Source organism: Macaca thibetana, chromosome 8 (assembly GCF_024542745.1).
Source record: "Macaca thibetana thibetana isolate TM-01 chromosome 8, ASM2454274v1, whole genome shotgun sequence".
Classification (NCBI taxonomy): Eukaryota; Metazoa; Chordata; class Mammalia; order Primates; family Cercopithecidae; genus Macaca; species Macaca thibetana.
In genome coordinates this window covers 65,425,427-65,446,374 of record NC_065585.1, presented here as the reverse complement: position 1 = coordinate 65,446,374, position 20,948 = coordinate 65,425,427, and positions in this window count along the sequence as shown.

Below are 20,948 nucleotides of genomic sequence, written 5' to 3'. Positions count from 1 at the left end.
GTATATGGCCTTTATTAATTTGAGGTATGTTTCTTCTATGCTTAGTTTGTTGAGGGTTTTTATCATCAAAGAATGTTAAATTTCACCAAATCCTTTTTCTGCATCTATTCAGATGATCACAGAGTATTTGTCCTTAATTCTATTTACGTGATGAATCGTATTTATTGATTTGCATAGGCTGAACCATCCTTGCATCCCTAGAATAAAACCTGCTTGATCATGGTGTATTATCTTTTTGTTGTACTGTTGGATTCTATTTGCTAGTATTTTGTTGAGGATTTTTGTGACTATGTTTATTAGAGATATTGATCTGTAGTTTTCTTTTTTGGTTGTGTCCTTCTCTGACTTTGGTATCAGGGTGATATCAGCTTCATAGAATGGGTTAGGAAGGACTCCCACCTCCTTGATTTTTTTGGAAAACTTTCAGTACCCGTTCTTTGTACATTTTGTGGAATTTGTCTGTGGATCTATCTGGTTCTTTGCTGTGGTATATTAGGAGATTTTTTGGATTACTGATTCAATTTCACTACTTGTTGGTCTGTTCAGGATTTTTGTTTCTTCCTGGCTCAATATTGGGAGGTTGTATATTTTCAAAAATTCATTCATTCCCTCTAGGTTTTCTAGTTGTAAAGCTTATCGTTGTTCATAGTAGTCTCTGGTGATTTTTTGTATTTCTGTGGTATCTATTGTATACCATATTTTTCATTTCATATTGTGTTTATTTGGATATTCACTCTTCTTTTCTTGGTTAGTCTAGCAAGCAGTTTATCAATTTTATCCTTTCAGAGAACCAACTTTTCATTACATTGATGCTTTGGTTTTTTTGGTCTCAATTTCATTTAGTCCTGCTCTAATCTTTATTATATATTTTCTTTTGCTATTTTTTGGTTTGTTCTTGTTTATCTAGTTTCATGAAGTCTAACACTAGATTTTTAAGTGTTGATCTTTTTTTTTGATGTAGATATTTAATGCTACAAATTTTCCTCTTACTGCTGTTTTGCTGTATCCCAGAGGTTTTGATATGTTGTGTTTCCATTTTCTTTTCTTCCAAAAAACTAAATTCTGAACTTAATTTCATCGATGGGCAGTTAGTTGATTTCATGTCTTTGCTATTGTGAATAGTGTGAACATGCTTGTGCATGGATCTTTATAAGAGAATGATTTATATTCCTTTGGGTATATACCCAATAATGAGATTGCTGGGTCCAATGGTATTTCTGCCTCTAGGTCTTTGAGGAATTGCCACACTGTCTTCCACAATGGTCCAACTAAATCACACTCCCACCAACAGTGTAAAAGCATGCCTTTTTCTCCACAACTTCAACAGCATTTGTTGTTTCTGCACTTTTTATTATAGATAGTCTGACTGGTGTGAGATGGTATCTCATTGTGGTTTTGATTTGCATTTCTCTAATGATCAGTGATGTTGATCTTTTTTTCATGCTTCTTGACCACATTGTGTCTTCTTTTGAGAAGTGTCTGTTCATGTCTTTTGCCTACTTTTTAATGGGATTGTTTGGTTTTTTCTTCTAAATTTGCTTAAGTTCCTTATAGACTCTGGATATTAGACCTTTGTCAGATGGAGAGATTGCAAAAATTTTCTCCCATTCTGTACACTGTCTATTCACTCAGTTGGTAGTTTATTTTGCTGTGCAGAAACTCTTTAGTTTAATTAGATCCCATTTGTCAACTTCTGCTTTTGCTACAATTGCTTTCGGCATTTTTGTCATGAAATATTCGCTGATGCCTATGTCCCGAATATTATTGCCTAGATTTTCTTCTAGGGATTTTATAGTTCTGGGTTTTACATGTAAGCCTTTAATCCATCTTGAGGTAATTTTCATATAAGGTGTGAGGAAGTTCAGTTTTAATTTTCTGCATATGATTACCCAGTTTTCCCAGCATCATTTATTGGGAATCTTTTCCCAGTTGCTTGTTTTTGCCAGGTTGTCAAAGATCAAATGGTTATAGATATGCAGTCTTATTTGTGAGTTCTCTATACTGTTCCAGTGGTCTATGTACGTGTTCTTGTACTAGTACCATGTGTTTTGGTTACTGTAGCCCTGTAGTGTAGTTTGAAGTCAAGTGGTGTGTTGCCTCCAACTTTGTTCTTTTTGCTTAGGATTTTCTTGGCTATACGGTCTCTTTTTTGGTTCCATATGAATTTTAAAATAGTTTTTTTCTAATTCTGTGAAGAATGTCAATGGTAGTTTAATGGGAATAGTATTGAATCTATAAACTATCTGGGCAGTATGGCCATTTTCACAATACTGATTCTTCCTATCAATGGGCATGGAATGTTTATTTGTTTATGTCCCCTCCAACTTATTTGAGCAGCAGTTTGTAGTTCTCCTAGAAGAGAGAACTTTACTTGCCTTGTTAGCTGTATTCCTAGGTATTTTATTCTTTTTGTGGCAATGAGAATGGAAGTTCATTCATGATTTGGCTCTCTGCTTGCCTGTTGTTGGTATACAGAAATGCTAGTGATTTTTGCACATTGATTTTGTATCCTGAGACTTTACTGAAGTTGCTTATCAGCTTAAGAAGCTTTTGGGCTGAGACAATGGGGTTTTCTAGATATAGAACAATGTCATCTGCAAACAAAGATAATTTGACTTCCTCTCTTCTTATTTGAATACTCGTTATATCTTTCTCTTGTCTGATTGCCCTGGCCAGAATTTCCAATATTATGTTGAATAAGAGTGAGCACCTTTGTCTTATATCAATTTTCAAAGCTTCTGACCATTCAGTATGGCTGTGGGTTTGTCATAGATGGATCTTATTATTTTGATGTATATTCCTTCGATAGCTAGTTTGTTGAGAGTTTTAATATGAAGGGATGTTGAATTTTATCAAAAGTCTTTTCTGCATCTATTGAAGTAATCATGTGTTTTTTTCTTTACTTCTGTTTATGTGATTAACAACATTTATTGATTTGCATATATTGAACCAACCTTGTATCCCAGGGATGAAGCTAATTTGATCATGGTGGATGAGCTATTTAAAGTGCTGCTGGATTTGGTTTGCCTGTATTTTGTTGAGGATTTTTACATTGATGTTCATCAAGAATTTTGGCCTGTTGGGAGGCCAAGGCAGGCTGATTGTCTGAACTCAGGAGTTTGAGACCAGCCTGGCCAACACAGTGAAACCCCGTCTCTACTAAAATACAAAAGAAATTAGCCGGGCATGGTGGCATGCACCTGTAGTCCCAGCTACATGGGAGGCTGAGGCAGGAGAATTGCTTGAACCTGGGAGGCGGAGGTTGCAGTGAGCCCAGATCACACCACTGCACTTCAGCCTGGATGATAGAAAAAGATTTCATCTCACCAAAAAAAAAAAGAGTTTTGGCCTGAACTTTTCTTTTTTTCTTGTATCTCTACCAGGTTTTGATATCAGGATGATGCTGGCCTCATAAAATGAGTTAGGAAGGAGCTCCTCCTTTTCAATTTTTTGGAATCATTTCAGTAGAAATGGTACCAGCTCTTCTTAGTACATCTGGTAGAATTAAGCTGTGAGTCTGTCAGGTCCTGGTCTTTGTTTTGTTGGTAAGCTATTTATTACTGCTTCAATTTTGGAACTCTTATTGGTTTATTCAGGGATTCAATTTCTTCCTTGTTCAGTCTTGGGAGGGTGTATGTGTCTAGGAAATTATCCACTTCTAGATTTTCTAGTTTATGTGCATAGAAGGGTTTATAGTATTTTCTGATAGTTGTTTGTATTTCTGTGGGGTCAGTGGTGATATCCCTCTTATCATTTCTGATTTTGTTTATTTGGTCCTTCTCTCTTTTCTTCTTTATTAGTCTAGCTGGTGACTATCTATTTTGTTTGGTGGTGGTCTATTTTGTTTATCTATTGGTGGTCTATCTGTTTTGCTTCATTTTTTTCAAAAAAACAGCTCCTGAATTTGTTGATTTTTTGAAGGTTTCTTTATGTCTCTATCTCCTTCAGTTCAGTTCTAATCTTGGTTATTTCTTGTCTTCTACTAGCTTCGGGGTTTGTTTGCTCTTGGTTCTCTAGTTCTTTCAGTTGAAATGTCAGGTTGTTAACTTGAGACCTTTATGGCTTTTTTTTTTAAATATACTTTAAGTTCTAGGGTACATGTGCACAACGTGCAGGTTTGTTACATACGTATACTTGAGCCATGTTGGTGTGCTGCACCCATTAACTCATCATTTACATTAGGTATATCTCCTAATCTCCTAATGCTATCCCTCCCTCCTCCCCACTCCCCACAATAGGACCTGGTGCATGATGTTCCCCTTCCTGTGTCCAGGTGATCTCATTGTTCAATTCCCACCTATGAGTGAGAACATGCAGTATTTGGTTTTCTGTTCTTGCAATAGTTTGTTGAGAATGATGGTTTCCAGCTGCATCCATGTCCCTACAAAGGACACGAACTCATCCTTTTTTATGGCTGTGTAGTATTCCATGGCGTATATGTGCCACATTTTCTTAATCCAGTCTGTCACTGATGGACATTTGGGTTGATTCCAAGTCTTTGCTACTGTGAATAGTGCCGCAATAAACATACGTGTGCATGTGTCTTTATAGCAGCATGAATTATAATCCTTTGGGTATATCCCCAGTAATGGGATGGCTGGGTCGAATGGTATTTCTAGTTCTCTTTTTGATGTGGGCATTTAGTGCTATAAATTTCCCTCTTAACACTGCTTTAGCCACATCCCAGAATTTGTTTCAAATGACTTCTTGATTTCTGCCTTAATTTCATTATTTACTCATAAGTCATCCAGGAGCACATTATTCAATTTCCATATAGTTTTGTTGTTTTGAGTGAATTTCTTAATCGAGTTCTAATTTGACTGTGGTGTGTTCTGAGAGACTGGTATGATTTCAGTTCTTTTACTTGCTAAGGAGAGTTTTACTTCTGAATATAAGATCAATTTTAGAGTAAGTGCCATGTGGAAATGAGAAAAATGTATATTCTGTTGTTTTGGGGTGGAGAGTTCTGTAGATATCTATCAGCTCCACTTGATTTAGAGCTGAGTTCAGGTCCTGAATATCTTTGTTAATTTTGTGTCTCAATAATCTGTCTAATATTGTCAGTGGAGTGTTAAAGTTTCCCACTGTAATGGTGCAGGACTCTAACTCTCTCTGTAGGTCTCTAAGAACTTGCTTTATGAATCTGGATGCTCTTGTATTGGGTGTGTGTGTACATATATATGTGTGTGTGTGTGTGTGTATGTACATAAGCTCTTCTCGTTGAATTGAACATTTTACCATTATGTCATCCTTTTCTTTCCCCTTTTTTTTTTCCTTTGTTGGTTTAAAGTCTGTTTTTCAGAAACTAGGATTGTGGCCCCTGCTTTTTTCTGTTTTTCCATTTGCTTCTTAAATTTTCCTTATTTATTTTGAGCCTATATGTGTCTTTGCACTTGAGATTGGCCTCCTAAAGACAGCATACCAATGAGTCTTGGCTCATTATCCAGCTTGCCATTCTGTGTCTTTTAATTGGGGCATTTAGCCCATTTATTAGGTTAATGCAAATGTAATTGCAGTTTTTGCCATTGCTTTCAATGACAGAAACTGCAATTACTTTTGTACCAATCTAATATATTTAAGAATAGTATTGTTATGTATGAATTTGATCCTGTCATCATGATGCTAGCAGGTTATTTTTCAAACTTGTTTATGTGGTTGCTTCATAGTGTCACTGGTCTGTGTACTTCAGTGTGTCTTTTGTAGTGGCTGGTAACAGTTTTTCCTTTCCATATTTAGTGCTTCCTTCAGGAGCTCTTGCAAGGTAGATCTAGTGGTGAAGAATTCCCTCAGCATTTGCTTGTATGAAAAGGATCTCATTTCTCCTTCGCTTTTGAAGCTTAATTTGTCCAGGTATGAAATTCTGTTGGAAATTCTTTTCTTTAAGAATTTTGAATAGTGGCCCCCAATATCTTCTGGCTTGTAGAGTTTCTGCTGAGAGGTCCACTATTAGTCTGATGGGTTTACATTTGTAAGTGACCTGGCCTTCCTCTCTGGCTGGCCTTAACATTCTTTCTTTTATTTTGACCTTGGAGTATCTGACAATTATGTGTCTTGGGGTTGAACTTCTCATGGGGTATCTTACTGGGGTTCTCTGCATTTCCTGAAATTGAATGTCAGCCTGCCTTGCTAGGTTGGGGAAGTTCTCCTGGATGATATCCTGAAGTATGTTTTCCAACTTGGGTCCATTTTCCCCATCTCTTTCAAGTACTCCAATCAGTCATAGGTTCAGTCTCTTTACATAATCCCAACTTTCTCAAAGGTTTTGTTCATTCCTTTTTGATCTTTACTTTTTTTTTTTTTTCTATTCTTGTCTACCTGTCTTATTTCAGAAAGATAATCTTCAAGCTCTGAGATTCCTTCCTCCACTTGATCTATTATGCTATTGATACTTGTGATTGCACTGTGAAGTTCTCATGTTGTGTTTTTCAGCTCCATCAGGTTAGTTATATTCCTCTCTAAACTGGGTATTCTGGTTGTCAGCTCCTGTATTCTCTTATCATGATTCTTAGCTTCTTTGCATTGGGTCGCAACATGCTCCTTTAGCTCAGTGAAGTTCTTTATTACCCACCTTCAGAAGCCTACTTCTGACAGTTCAGAAATCTCAGCCTCAGCTCAGTTCTGTACCCTTGCTGGAGGGGTGTTACAGTCATTTGGAGGAGAAGAGATACTCTGGCTTCTTGAGTTTTCAGTATTTTTGTGTTGATTCTTTCTCATCTTTGTGGGTTTATCTACCTTCGATCTTTGAGACTGCTGACCTTTGAATGGGGTTTTTGTTTGAGTCTTTTGTTGGATCTTTTGTTGATGTTGTTGTTGTTGTTTTCTGTTTGTTTTTCTTTTAATGGTCAGATTACTCTACTATAGGACTGCTGCAGTTTGCTAGGGGTCAGTTCCAGATCCTAGTTGCCTTGGTTTTTTTCCCATACGTGGAGGCATCGCCAGTGAAAGCTGTGAAATAGCAAAGATGGCAGCCTACTCAGGAAATAGGCTTCCTCTGGAAGCTCTGTCCCAAGGGGTTACTGGTATGTTGCTGGCCTAAAACATACCTGTAGGAGGTGGCTGGAGAACACTGGGGAATTCTCACCCAGTCAGAGGGAATGGGATCAGGGACCCACTTAAAGAATCAGTCTGGCTGCCTTTTGGTAGAGCAGATGTGCTGTGTTGCGGAGGGATGTTTCCTCATCCAGACTTTGTATTCTCCAAAGCCAGTAGACTGGTATGGTTGAGTCAACTAAACTGCAGAGATAGCAGTCACCTCTCCTGCTGGGAGTTCCTTTCCAGGGAGAGGTCAGAGGTCTATCCATAGAATCCTGGCTGGAGTGGCTGAAGCCCCTGCAGGGAGGTCCCACCCAGTGAGGAAAAATGGATTGAGGTCCTGCTAAAGAAGCAGTCTGACCATAGTCTGGCAAGGCAGCTGTGCTGTGTTGTGGGTGACCTTTATTCATCTGGACCATTTATATTATCCCAAGCAGGCAGGCTGGAACAGCTGAGTCTACCAAACAACAGAGATGGCAGCTACCCCTCCCCCTGGAAACTCAGAACTGCCTCAGGCAGATTCCAGCCTGTTGTCATTGGCTGGCTGGAATTCCAAGCCAATGGGTCTTAACTTGTGAGGTGTCATAGAAGTGGGACCTGCAGAATGATGTTGCTTGGCTCCCTGGATTTAGCCCCCTTCCTAGGGATAAGTTTTTCTGCCTTGCCGGGGATCCTGGGACTAGAGTGTGTAAAACTGCTGGGTCTCTATGTGTGCCTGAGTGGCTGCTCTGCCAAGACTACACACAGCCGTGTATCAGACCCAAGGACCTGGTGGCATGGGCTCACAAAGAGATCTCCAGATCTGCGGGTTTCCTGGGCAGAACTGCACAATCATTCACTGCCTCCCTTGGCTGGGGTAGAGGTTCCTTTGGCTCTATGCCACTCCCGGGGGGACCATCACCACCCCCTGCTTTCCTTCATTCTCTGTGGGTCTAGTTGTTTGCCTAGTCAGTCCCAATGTGAGAAACTGCATATTTCATTTGAAGATGCTGAATTCACTAACCTCTTTGTATTCCTCTCTGTGTGTGCTACAGACTGCAGCTCTTTCTAATCAGCCGTCTTGGATCCCCCCTAGTCTTTCTACTAAAGATGTGAGTGGCTTAGACACTTGCAATTCCAGTGTTAGTGTATTTTTTATTTTTCTGTGTACTTGCTTTTACCAGTGAGTTTTATGCCTTCAGATGATTTCTCACTGCTGTGTTAAGAATTCTGAACATTCTATCTCCTAAAGAAAAATTTTAAAAACACAAAACACATGATTGGTTTAGCATTTCCATATTGTGGTCTTCAGACTCTCAGTTTCTATCAATGTCTGGAGCCATGGGAAGCCTAGTACATGAAGTCTTTAAAAAGGAAAAACAAGAAAAATATTCAAGAATGGCTGATGACAAAAGGATTACTAAATATGTGATGTTTTCCAGATTGCCTAAAGATTCCAGATTGTAAATGTTAGGTTGCATTGACACCAAAAACTACAGGAAAACAAAAAGATTGAGAATAGTTAAAAGGAGCAATATACAGTGAACAGAAAAATGAAGAGAGTGATGAACAATTGAGGCAGTAAAAGAAAAGGCTGAATGCAGTCATGGGAACAATAAAAAGTTCTGCTGCTGATATAAAAAGTGATGGGGCAAAATAGGCATGTCTTACAAGAGAAAACTATAAACTAGAATGTGACAATCTGGGGACATTCAGGAAAGAGCAAGTGGCATGAACACACTGCAGCATCTTGTAAGGACTTCCTGTATTTCAACCGGTATTAGTCAATATTCAACAAGAAACGCTATATAGGCCCAGCGCGGTGGCTTATGCCTGTAATCCCAGCACTTTGGGAGGCCGAGGCGGGTGGATCACGAGGTCAGGAGATTGAGACAATCCTGGCTAACACAGTGAAACCCCGTCTCTACTAAAAATACAAAAAATTAGCCAGGTGAAATCGGGCCACTGCACTCCAGACTGGGAGAGAGAGCGAGACTCAGTCTCAAAAAAAAAATAAACTATGTGAGAAACATAGTACTAGTTATAGCAATGGAAAACACTGTATTAAAAAGCCATTCGAAACTTTCTGCAGAGAAACTCTGGAGGAAATATTAAAATGTTGACATAATCTTAGAAGACAATGGAGATCTATGTGCACCTTGAGAAAACTTAAAAGACGAAACTTTTAAAAGATTCAATATTTAAAAGGAAACTTTTAAAATATTGGTTCAACATTTTATATGACACTGAGAATCATAAAGGACATGTTGTTACATTCTTTACAGAGTCTTAGTAAAATATAGTTCTTCATCATAACCCTATCATAAAGCTACACTAGTGAATTTATAAAATTTTGAAAACATTATGTATCTGGTTGGTCTCACTAAAAAAGATCAGTCTGTCTGATTCCATTCCAGAAGTGCTCACTATGTGTTGCAGATGACATTTATAATGAATAGCGTATAGCACACATTTTGAGTAAAAAATATCCTGACTTTTCAATTACAATTTTCCACAATCCTAACGTGTCAGTCAGAAAATCAAATAAGTAGGTCAAGGATCAGGAAATTTACAGAATTCAAGAAAAGCCTTTTTAAAGAATAATTTCTTTTGCTGACTCTCAACAACACATTTCAAGCAACTAATGTCTGTGTTTTGGGTTTTTGTTTGTGAAATATTTGGAAAGGTAAGAAAGCATGAAAATGGAGTCATGGGCAATGTACTCTCCATCTATAATTTGTCACAAATATTTATAGCATTCATGTATATTTCTGGCATGCCACTGGAGCATATTATAGATTCTAGTCCAAAAAAAAAGACTTAAAAGGTAAATAAATTTTCAACATCAAGGTTTTATTAAATTGCCTCAATTTATGTTTAATTGCCATAGGCTGAGTGCAATGCAGATATCTGTAATTAGCAAAGTTGTAAACTATTTGAAAGTCACCAGGAGGTTAAGTGCATGAATGAAAATTTAATGTCCTTCTTGACTCATGACAATATAACTATCCTGAAAATGTCCACTTTGCCTATTGGACTTTCAGGAATGTCTGAAGTTAAATGGTGAAAAACATAGGCAAATATGTTCAAAATGGAAATAGGCTCACCAAATTTTAAATATTTTTTAAAAGATGTGTAGCAATTACTCTAGCCACACATCTTTCACTGTCATAGAAGAAATAATTTTTTAACCTAATGGAACTGACTTCTCAATTGCAAAGACTCAAAAATACTCCAATTCTCAGAACTCCTTACAACTGAGTAATTCCCCTGACCTTCATACTTGTCATTTCACAATCAATGTGTTGGAATACTCGGTTAAATGGAAAGGCAGACCTTAGTATGTTCCAAATGAACAACAGACTAATGACATGTGTCTACAGAGTGGCTAAGTTTAAAGAGCAGGACAAATGAGCCAAAGTCCTGCTTGCTGATTAGTGCTTATCACAGGAACAGTCATTCCAGCCTCCTAGAGGGACCAGATGTTGAAGTCCACAGACCCAGGCCTATCCCAACCTGATATATACTGAGTGACCTTGGTCTAGTTACTTACTGTCTTTGTACCTCAAGTTCCTCATGAATAAAATGGGGTATGTCACATAAGGTTGCTGTGAGGATCTAATGAGCTATATGTAATACACCACAAAATTTAACCTAGGGACTAGCTCTTGGTTCTCAATAAATGTTAATATTAGATGCTAATTTTAACATTTTAACTAGGTGAACCTAGGCTGTAAGTGTTTGGGATTCATGTGACTACTGTCACTTAACTGAGCATTAACTGTTAAGCAGAACTTCAACCTACATAAAATGTTAGCCCAATATTTAAAATGCTCTAGCAGAAATAGGAATAGAGGTAGTAGGAGGAAAAATGATAGGAATCCATGGATGGATAATGTGAAGGGGAAGAATGTTTCAAATTGATACAGTTTCCAAATTAGAATTCTGGATTCGACTATTAGGACCTGGGAAGTATTTTGTTTGCTTGTTTTAGTCTCCAAAACCTTTCTCTGAACCTAACACCTTAGGAAAAAAATGCGTATTATTTATTTTTAATTCTCCAAACATTTGCCAGAGAATTTTGGAAATTATATTAATTTAGCCTTATGTAACTTTTTATTTTACATTTTTCAAGTACATCAATGCTACAATAAAATTAGAAAGCAACTTAAGACATAAAATACATCACATATGAAGAGATTTTGATGCCACCTTCAGCAATATGTTTTAATCCAATAACTTATAATTCTGCTTTCTCAACACATTAGTATCTTTGACACTCTGAACAGTGGTTTTATACATACATCTTGCTGAACCTCAGGGCTCAGGACTCCTCGGGGGTGACTCTAGGGCAACATTGGAGGTGGGAGAAAGGGTGGGTTGCTAGACCTTCCATACATTCCCCCCTTTCCCACAGTCAAAGCCTACCTTCTGTATAAAGATTTTCTTAAAATCTCTAGGCCACCTTGATCTTCATCTTCCCTGATCTTCTGTAGCTTGGAGTGTCCTCCCCCCTCCCAGGACACCCAGTTATTATCCACCCCATGCTGCCAAGCACAGTGTCAGTCTTCTATGATTTCCTCTCTCATGGGTGTATTTTTTTCTTCCTCCATTAAGATTATACCTTCTCAAAACAAAGATTGTGTCATACAATTCTCTCATAGAATTCACCTTCTGTGCCCACAAAAAAATATTGGTGGAATTAAAAACAGTAGCTGTAAATTTTCAGGAAGTTTTCAGTGGGAAAAAGAATTCAGATCTAGCCTTTAAATGTATACTCCTGAAAACTTCAGCAACAATACATAGGCATGAAATTAACTGGGGGCTTTAATATGTTTTTGAAAGGCAAGAAGGTAGCAAATCTAGATTAAACACTAGTTTGTTTCTACGGTGGTGTGCGGTGAGAAATTTCTTAAACTTTTTAAATAAACACACACAGGTACTTTTTTTGCAGACTACAATAGCCAAAAAATTTAATGAGGTATCCAAGAAGCCTAATAGTTCATGAGGAAATGACAACCAAGGTGTGATGGTTCATAATGAGTGTCAACTTAATTGGATTGAGGGATACATTGATCCTGGGTGTGTCTGTGAAGGTATTGCAAAAGGAGATTAACCTTTGAATCACTGGACTGGAAAAGGCAGACCCACCCCTTAATGTGGATGGGCACTAATCAGCTGCCAGTGTGGCTACAATATAAGCAGTCAGAAAAATGTGAAAAGAGAAATGGCCTAGCTTCCCAGCCTGCAGCTGTCCCCCATGCTGGATGCTTCCTGCCCTTGAACACAGGATTCCAAGTCCTTCAGTTTTGAAACTCAGACTAGCTCTCCCTGCTCCTCAGCCTGCCGACAGCCTATTGTGATCATCTGAGTTAATACTTAATAACTCCCCTTTATATCTCTCTCTCTATTCCATTAGTTCTGTCCCTCTAGAGAACCCTGACTAATACAGAAGTCTTGGTCTTCCCTGTTGTTTCTATGGTTACCATCATATAAACCTCCAAACAAACCACCCTAAAACTGAGAAAAAATGACAGTGGCTCAAAAATAACAAACAACACAATAAACAGATTTTCAGTGGATTATTATGTAATTTAATACAAAAACATCAGGTCTAACAAGAGTTGAACAAGAGATTTGGTTTTTGTTTCCTATCTAGCCATTCAAGGACACAAAGCAAAGCTCAACAAAAGCAAAATTTTCCTGTCAGCAGTCCCCTAGTCCCTGTGTTTAGGTGAGAACAAGAACCTCCCTGCCTTCAAATAAAAAGTGCATTTGACTCTATCTTCGTGATCAGTTGTTTCCTACAGATATATACGTATAAACATTTGTGCATGTATACACTCATAAGAGTAAAGTTACAAATCAGAACTGTGCTTACATTTTCCTTAAGAGTGATAATCTATGTTAAGAATAAGTAAGTCTACATGCCCTGATGATAATAATAATCCTTTACATTTATGCTGAGCTTTACAGTATATAAAGTGATTATTTAGATTATTTTATTTTATGCTCACGGCAACTTTGCAGGTAAGTGGAACATAGTTATTGGTGTAATCATTTTATAAATAAGGATACTGGGGCTTGGAGAAATTGAATGATCTGCCCATCATCACTGAGAGATTCAAGTAGGCACCCAGCACAACATTAGTGAAAAAATATATAAATGCAAGAGGAAAAACCAAGTCGTCTGACTATGTATTTTTCACTCCTGCCACACTAACGTTTCAGTTGCCATTTTAAAATTTATTTTGAATCTATGTATCTGATATAAATTTGAAATAAAATTTTCAGAAATATTATTTTTCTCTGACATTATAACTATAACAAACTACTGATTAGAATCAACAAACAAAACACTAATCAATTTAATGTATCATCCCTATTGTAGTCTTACCTACTACATATGACATTTATATGTAATCTCCACATTTGCTTTCATTTATTCATTCAATTCACACTAAAGTATATTTACTTGGATCTTCTACACTCCAGGCTAGGGGTTAGGGGGATAGTGCTGAAGAGAACAAAATAAAACCAGCCCCTGCTCTCACGGCACAGATAGTCTGGTTAGGAATGTAGACATTTAATAAATATACAGATACAGAAATTGTGAGAGTGGAAAAGAACAAAGGAAAAGAACCGTGTAGTCTGAGGTAAGTTAACAAAGATCTAATTTAGATTGGAAGACAGGCAGGCAACTCTGTGTAGGTGACATTTAAGCTGAGGCCTAAACTGTTCATTCATTTCTTCAACAAATATTCCCTGTGTCCATATGCTCTCTCAACCAAGCTGCGATGTACAAGTCATACAAGTGCCATGATGTACAATGATGAGCAAGACAGACATGGTTCCTCACCTCAGGGAACTCACTGTGAAAGGCCAACAGGAGAAACAAACTTGATTTGGGACTAGAAAAAAATTAATTTAGCCATTGAGCTCAAAATAGTTAACACATGAGTTCCTCCCTGGATGTATTATTTTAAAACCTAAATTCGGACTTGAGTAGTTCATCCAGTAAAATGTGGCATATCTTCATCCTTCGATAACCATCTTTCGAAGAAAGAGTCCTAAAATGGCTTTGTCCCATTAAGACTGATCCAGGGCTAGGTATAATCTTAAGAGTACTGAGATCAAGCTTTGTAATAAGCTAAGATCACAAGAGATACCAGTATTTTACAATCCCCATTCATTTTTTTATTTATAAAGATGACTTAAATTTTTGTATTTCTCTAATATAATTTTATGATATCATCTGATGAACTTAATGCTTACCTCAGCAGGATCAGCTGAAAATAGCTATCTTTTAAATAATCACATTTGTCTAAACAATTGAAGAACATTACCATAAATAAGTTCACAATTGTAAATATTGAGTCATGACACCAATAAACCTTAAAATATATTGCAAACATAATAATTCATTGGATTTTTTCCATAATTTATTTATTTTATTCCTTTGGCCTTTCTTTGCTATTTACTCAAAGATAATGAACAAATTTCTCTCTTAGAGAATCAAAATGTCAAGAGAAGAGATATATGCCTGAAGTTATTTTGACAGTTGAAGTGTGAAGCAATCATCATTTGTGGCAACACTAGGCTTTCCGGTCTGACAGTAGAAGTTTACCAGGGCTTCTGTTTAATTTTTCAGTCAAGAAACTTATTCTCCTAGCAAAATACACACATACAACAATGAAGAATAAACAATCAGTTATCTGATCCGTTGCTTGTAATTAATGAAAACTTTATGGCTTTATATCTCCATTATTTGTGTATATACTTCGTCTAGAAGAATTAACAGAGTTTCCTGCTAATCAACTCTCAGTCTCTAAAAAAAATTACAGTCAGAGCACAAATCATAAATGAAGGCACTAAAGATAACTTGTGTATAAAAAATTAAATTTATTGAAAATTAAAGAACTAAAAATAATACTGTTGAGTTTTCACTGCCCGGGTAGATGTTTTAATTTTCAGCACATACAATGAAAACTAACTTGTCTATTTCAGTTTGATTAGAAGCTAATTGTGCCTCTTGGTTCTCAAATGCTATGTTTCAAATATATATAATTCAGACTCAAGCATTTGATGACAAAATGCTTAATTCAAAACCCCATTTTTCTTTTTATTGCTTTTTATAATTATTGATTAGTTTTATAAACAGTAGAAAATGTCATCCAAAAAGTATGTTGCCACAATAGGTGGCATCTTAGATTTGGTGAAGTATGTTGCATACTCTGACATCTAAAAATAATGTAACATAAATTGAGAGCAGAAGGGGAAAGAGAGTAGAAGTACACAAAATTCTTCATCTGTAACAACTAAAATTCAAACGATGTCATTGAAGCCTTCAAATGAAGTAACAAAAGCATAATTAGTAATCATTATCAAGAAAATACTAAAAATTTTAAAAATTGACTAAAATAAGGTGATGAGGAAAAGGAAAAAGAAAATACACTAAGCATAAAACTGCTCATAGAAAGGAGCAAAAGATAATGTCTAAGATGTTAAAGAATTAAGAAAATTATATAACACACTAGTAATAAAGTTAGGCACTGGAATAAAAATACAAACCTTTTTAAATATCATGATAATTATACATTAAGAGTAAAGCAGGCCAGGCGCGGTGGCTCAAGCCTGTAATCCCAGCACTTTGGGAGGCCGAGACGGGCAGATCACGAGGTCAGGAGATTGAGACCATCCTGGCTGACACGGTGAAACCCCACTTTGTCTCTACTAAAAAATACAAAAAAAAAAAAAAAAAACTAGCCAGGCGAGGTGACGGGCCCCTGTAGTCCCAGCTACTCGGGAGGCTGAGGCAGGAGAATGGTGTGAACCCGGGAGGCGGAGCTTGCAGTGAGCTGAGATCCGGTCACTGCACTCCAGCCTGGGCGGCAGAGCCAGACTCCGTCTCAAAAAAAAAAAAAAAAAAAAAAAAAAGAATGGAGTTTATGAAAGCAGTAAAGTATAATTAATTTTAAAGAAGTGGGTTCAAATATACCTATCCTATCAATAAATCTAAATGGATTAAATTCATCTGTAGAAGAAAGGAAAGAAAATTGAAGAATGGACAAAAATATATAAGTCAATTGTAGAAAGAGAGGGAAGGAACAGAAGGAAGGGCAGAAGGAGAGGATAGTAAGGCAGGAAGGAAGAGCTTGCAACCTTACTTGAACTTGTTATAAAATGTTAAGACACAAAGAAGGTCAGTATCATATGTTAAAAGGAAATGTCTGTAGTGACAATTTTTAAAAAGCTGAGACTGTTAATACACACACACACACACAAATATATATATAGCATCAATATTTGCAAAGCAAAACTGCAGGAGTTACAAAGAAAAACACAAAATCAACAGGAGAATTGTATTTACCTCTCTTTGTCTTTGACAGATCAAGAAAGAAAAACTAATAATATAGATCAAATGAAATAAAAAATGTAGAAATAACATAAACAAAACTTTGTTCCTCAAAGTAAATATGACAATTTATTTTTACATAAAACCATTACAAAAATGAACATATATTAGGCCACTATGTAAACCATAGTTAATTCTAAAACATCCTCTCATCACAATGCCATAAAACTAAAAATTCATAATAAAAGCAAAAATAAAAATATTTTTATTAATTGGGTAACTTTGTACAAGTTACTTGTCTTTCAGAAGCTTCCTTGCCTGAACTGCTAAATGGAAATAATACATAAATCACAGAGTAATCTTGAAGGATTTATGAATTTGAAAACATTACACAAGTTATAAAATCTTATCCAAAAAGAATCCTTTCTCATTACACTTGAGAAGCAGCTTGATTTGGCAGCTTCAAAGATTTGAACACTCAGTCTATACTTTACACATGTGGCTATTTAAATAATTAAATTAAAATTTTGGTTCTTCAACATTAGCTTCATTTAAAGTGGTCCCTGGCCACATTTGGCTAGTGGCTACCATATTGGACACCATAATATTTTCATCATTACAAACCATTCTATTAGACAGTGCTGGCACAGATGATACTGGGGAAATCAAATATTTAGAAGTTCATGAGAATTATTTAAGTTTTACTTCAACAAATTAACAGAGTGCTTCTAGTGAGAGCTTCATATGAGTTTTTTTTCCCACTTTACTTCCTAATTATACTAAAAGATCATCCTCTCAATATAATCCAAATACATTAAGGTGCTAATTGAATATGATAAGTAAGCTGTGCATACTAATTGTCGCTAATAAGTTTAATGATGATTGCTTAAGCCTATAACAGCTACTCACCTACATAGCGATTCAAGTCAACTTGATGCCACTCATTTTCATTAGTAAAACGTGTTTTATTAAGTTGATTCCATTATATGTGAGGCCAGAAGATTTACTCCATGGTTGTCTTTTAACGTTAAGAGTATTCCGAATGTGATCCCTGAACAAAATGCTGATGCAGCTGAAGGTGACTCTTAAATTTACCTCAGTTTTTAAAATGTTTAATTATCAGTTTATTGTGGATACATAATAGTTGTCCGTATTTATGGGGTACATGTGATACTTTGAAACAAGCACACAATGTGTAATGATCAATTAGGGTAATTAGGGGATGCATCACCTCAAGCATTTATCATTTCTTTGTGTTAGAAACATTCCAATTCCACTCTTCTAGTTATTTTGAAATACACAATAAATTATGGTTAACCTGTAGTTGCCCCATTGTGCTATCAAACACTAGATCTTATTCCTTCTATCTAACCGTATTTTTGTACTCATTAACCATCCCCTTTTAATCCCCCTCCCTTCTCCACTACCCTTCCCAGGCTCTGGTAATTATCATTCTGTTCTCTATTCCCATGAGTTAGATTGTTTTAGCTACCACATATGTGTGACAACATGCAATATTTATCTTTCTGTGCCTGGCTTATTTCACTTAATATACCACCTCAGTTTCCAGTGACTCTTAGAGCATTCCACTGTGGTAAGCTTTAAACCAATAAAAAATACTTTATCCGTCTATTACATGTCTTCAGTAGCTCAGTATATTTTAAGATTCCTAATGCCACCTACCAGTCTTGTAAATGTGGGTGGTTCATGATCTTCTCTAGGTCTCAGGTCTCCTCCCCCCTTCTCTAAATTCAGGAGGGCCAAAGAGAGAGTGGGGATAAAATGACAGCCTAATCACAAGTTTATGTTCCCTTTCTCTCCCAGTTCAAGAAACTCTACTTAAAAAGTAAGGCTTACTTGAGGAGATTAGAGAGGCCACAAATACATATAAGAATTTAAATTTTTAAGTGCAGATGGATATCATCGTGTACAATGTCAGGAGAGGGATGCCTGCCTGCCTGCCTGCCTGCCACAGGCCCTGTGGCTGCCTGAGACAGCCCAATCAGCTGAGCATGGGTCCCCTGGCGAAAGAACAGTTTTCTGAAATGCAGATCCAAGAGGCGCTGGCTGGTCCTGCAGGTACTGCAGTGCTGAACAAGAGCCATCTTGGGCTAATTCAATGAAGATAGAAAGAGATTGTGACCCTCTGATTGTCCCCTTCCGCCTCACAGCGGCAGAAACCCAAGAATTGAGCTGCATTCTCACCCCGACCTCAATACAGAGATTCTACCTTGTCTGCCCTTCCAAGGTTGGCTGCCCAGCTGCAAAATAAACATCTGTCTTACTTTTCACCTGCTAATTCACATCCATCCCACCTTCTCAGGAACAGAATACCAGATTTAATAGAGTACATTTGGGAGAAAGGCCAGCTGAGGGGAATAAGCAATCCAAAAGACGGAAGTTAGGCAAGACGACATAGTGAATGTGTGCCCCACTAGGTCAAAGTTAGTGAAATAAACAGAAGAGACCACTAAGAAAGGCTGCAATAAGAGGTTTGAGAACAATGAGATCCTAGAACAAAACAGAATCACTAATATCTGAATATTAAAACATAACAGAAGAATTAGCAAAGAGAAATTGCACTGGCAAAAAAAAAAAAAGGGAAAAAATCAATTTTGTGTCCTGTAAAATCAAGTGTAGAAGTTATCTTATTACACATGATAAAATAAAGAATTTTAAAGGAAATCATGGATAGTAAAATGTTCGGAGACATATGAAGAAAACAATTTACAAAAGGGCAACATGAAAGAGATGAAAAGTAATTAAAGAAATAATAGACCATTTCACTCAGTTGAAGAAAGACTTGAATGCAGAGCACAGCAGTAACCCCAAGTGCGAGGCAAGTCTAAGGAGAAAAAAGAAATCATATCTAAATATATCTTTGTGGGCCCAGTGGGGTGATGCATGCTTAGAACTGCAGCACTTTGGAGGCCAACGCATGAGGATCACTTGAGCTCAAGAGCTCCAGGTTAAAGTGAGCTGTGATCATGCCACTGCACTCCAATCTGGGCAACAGAGAAAGACTGTCTCAAAAAAAAAAAAAAGGGATTTTAATAAAGAAATATATCCTTGTGAAATCTAAGTTTTAATAGTAAAAAGTATACAACTACTTCCAAATAAACTGTGGCTTTCAAAGGCAAAGCTAACAATCTAACATCAAATTTTCAACCTGCAAGTCAGAAGACTGTAAAACATACCTGCAGTCTATAAAGAGAGAGAAACTACTATCTAAGAATTCTGAACCTGGCCAAGATAATGTTTACATACAAAGAAAAACAAAAATACGTTTAGCTATGGCAAGAAATACACCAATAACAAAAAGGAAAAATAGTGCTTGAACATAATATAAATAGGCAAAGTTAATCAAAGAAATGGAAAAAAGAAAAGAATTTAAAAAGAAGGAAAATAAAGGTAGGATGAGTAACGAAAGATAAAGTGAAATTTAAGGACAAAATAATATTTTATGTTTTAAAAAGCTACAGTCTCTAAAAAGTATATAATAATACTTTTCATGGCATAAATATAAAGCAAAGTGTATCTTAAAACATAGAACATTTAAATAAATTTTAAGAGGATTTCTATACATCTCTCTGTTTGACAGGTCATATAAAGGAAAAACTATGTAAAAATATGCAGGATATGAATAATACAGTCCTCAAGGTTCAGCTAATAAATGCACATTTAAAGAGAATTTTTTACCCTCCACTATGGAATAAACATTCTTCCTTCATTGCCAGAAGCATATGCAAAAGCATGATGACTTATTGAACCAGACAGAACAACCTTACTTTACCCCCCACCACAAAAAAAGAGGAGGACAGGGAGGACATTGTTTAGATTTATACAATAAAACTAAAAATCAGCAATGAAAAGGTAACAAAAAAGAAAATAACCCATTCAAAATTGAGAAATACTCTTCTAAATAAACAGGCTCAAAGATAAATGGAATTGAAATCACAGACTATGTAGAAACTAACAAAAAAGAGAACTTCATATCAAAACCTGTGAGAACATTCTAGAATCACAGTCATAGGAAAATACATAACCTCATGTGCTTTTATACTTATAGCTGAAAGGTTGAATGTAAATATATTCAGTATAAAACTTAAGAAACCAGAAAAATAATTACAATAAAACAAAAGGAAATGAGAAGATAAGTATGTTTGACAACATTTTTAACCTCCTTTTTTTTTAATTTCCCTCAACTATAAAGCAGGAACAAAATAATACCTAATACATAGGGTTATTTATTTATTTATTTATTTGTTTATTTTTATTTTTTTGAGACCGAGTCTCGCTCTGTCGCCCAGGCTGGAGTGCAGTGGCGCGATCTCGGCTCACTACAACCTCTGCCTCCCAGGTTCAAGCGATTCTCCTGCCTCAGCCTCCCGAGCAGCTGGGACTACAGGCGTCCACCACCACTCCCGGCTAATTTTTATATTTTTAGTAGAGACAGGGTTTCACCGTATTGGCCAGGCTGGTCTCGAACTCCTGACCTTGTGATCCACCCGCCTCGGCCTCCCAAAGTGCTGGGATTACAAGCTTGAGCCACCGCGCCCGGCCTAATACCTAGGGTTATTAA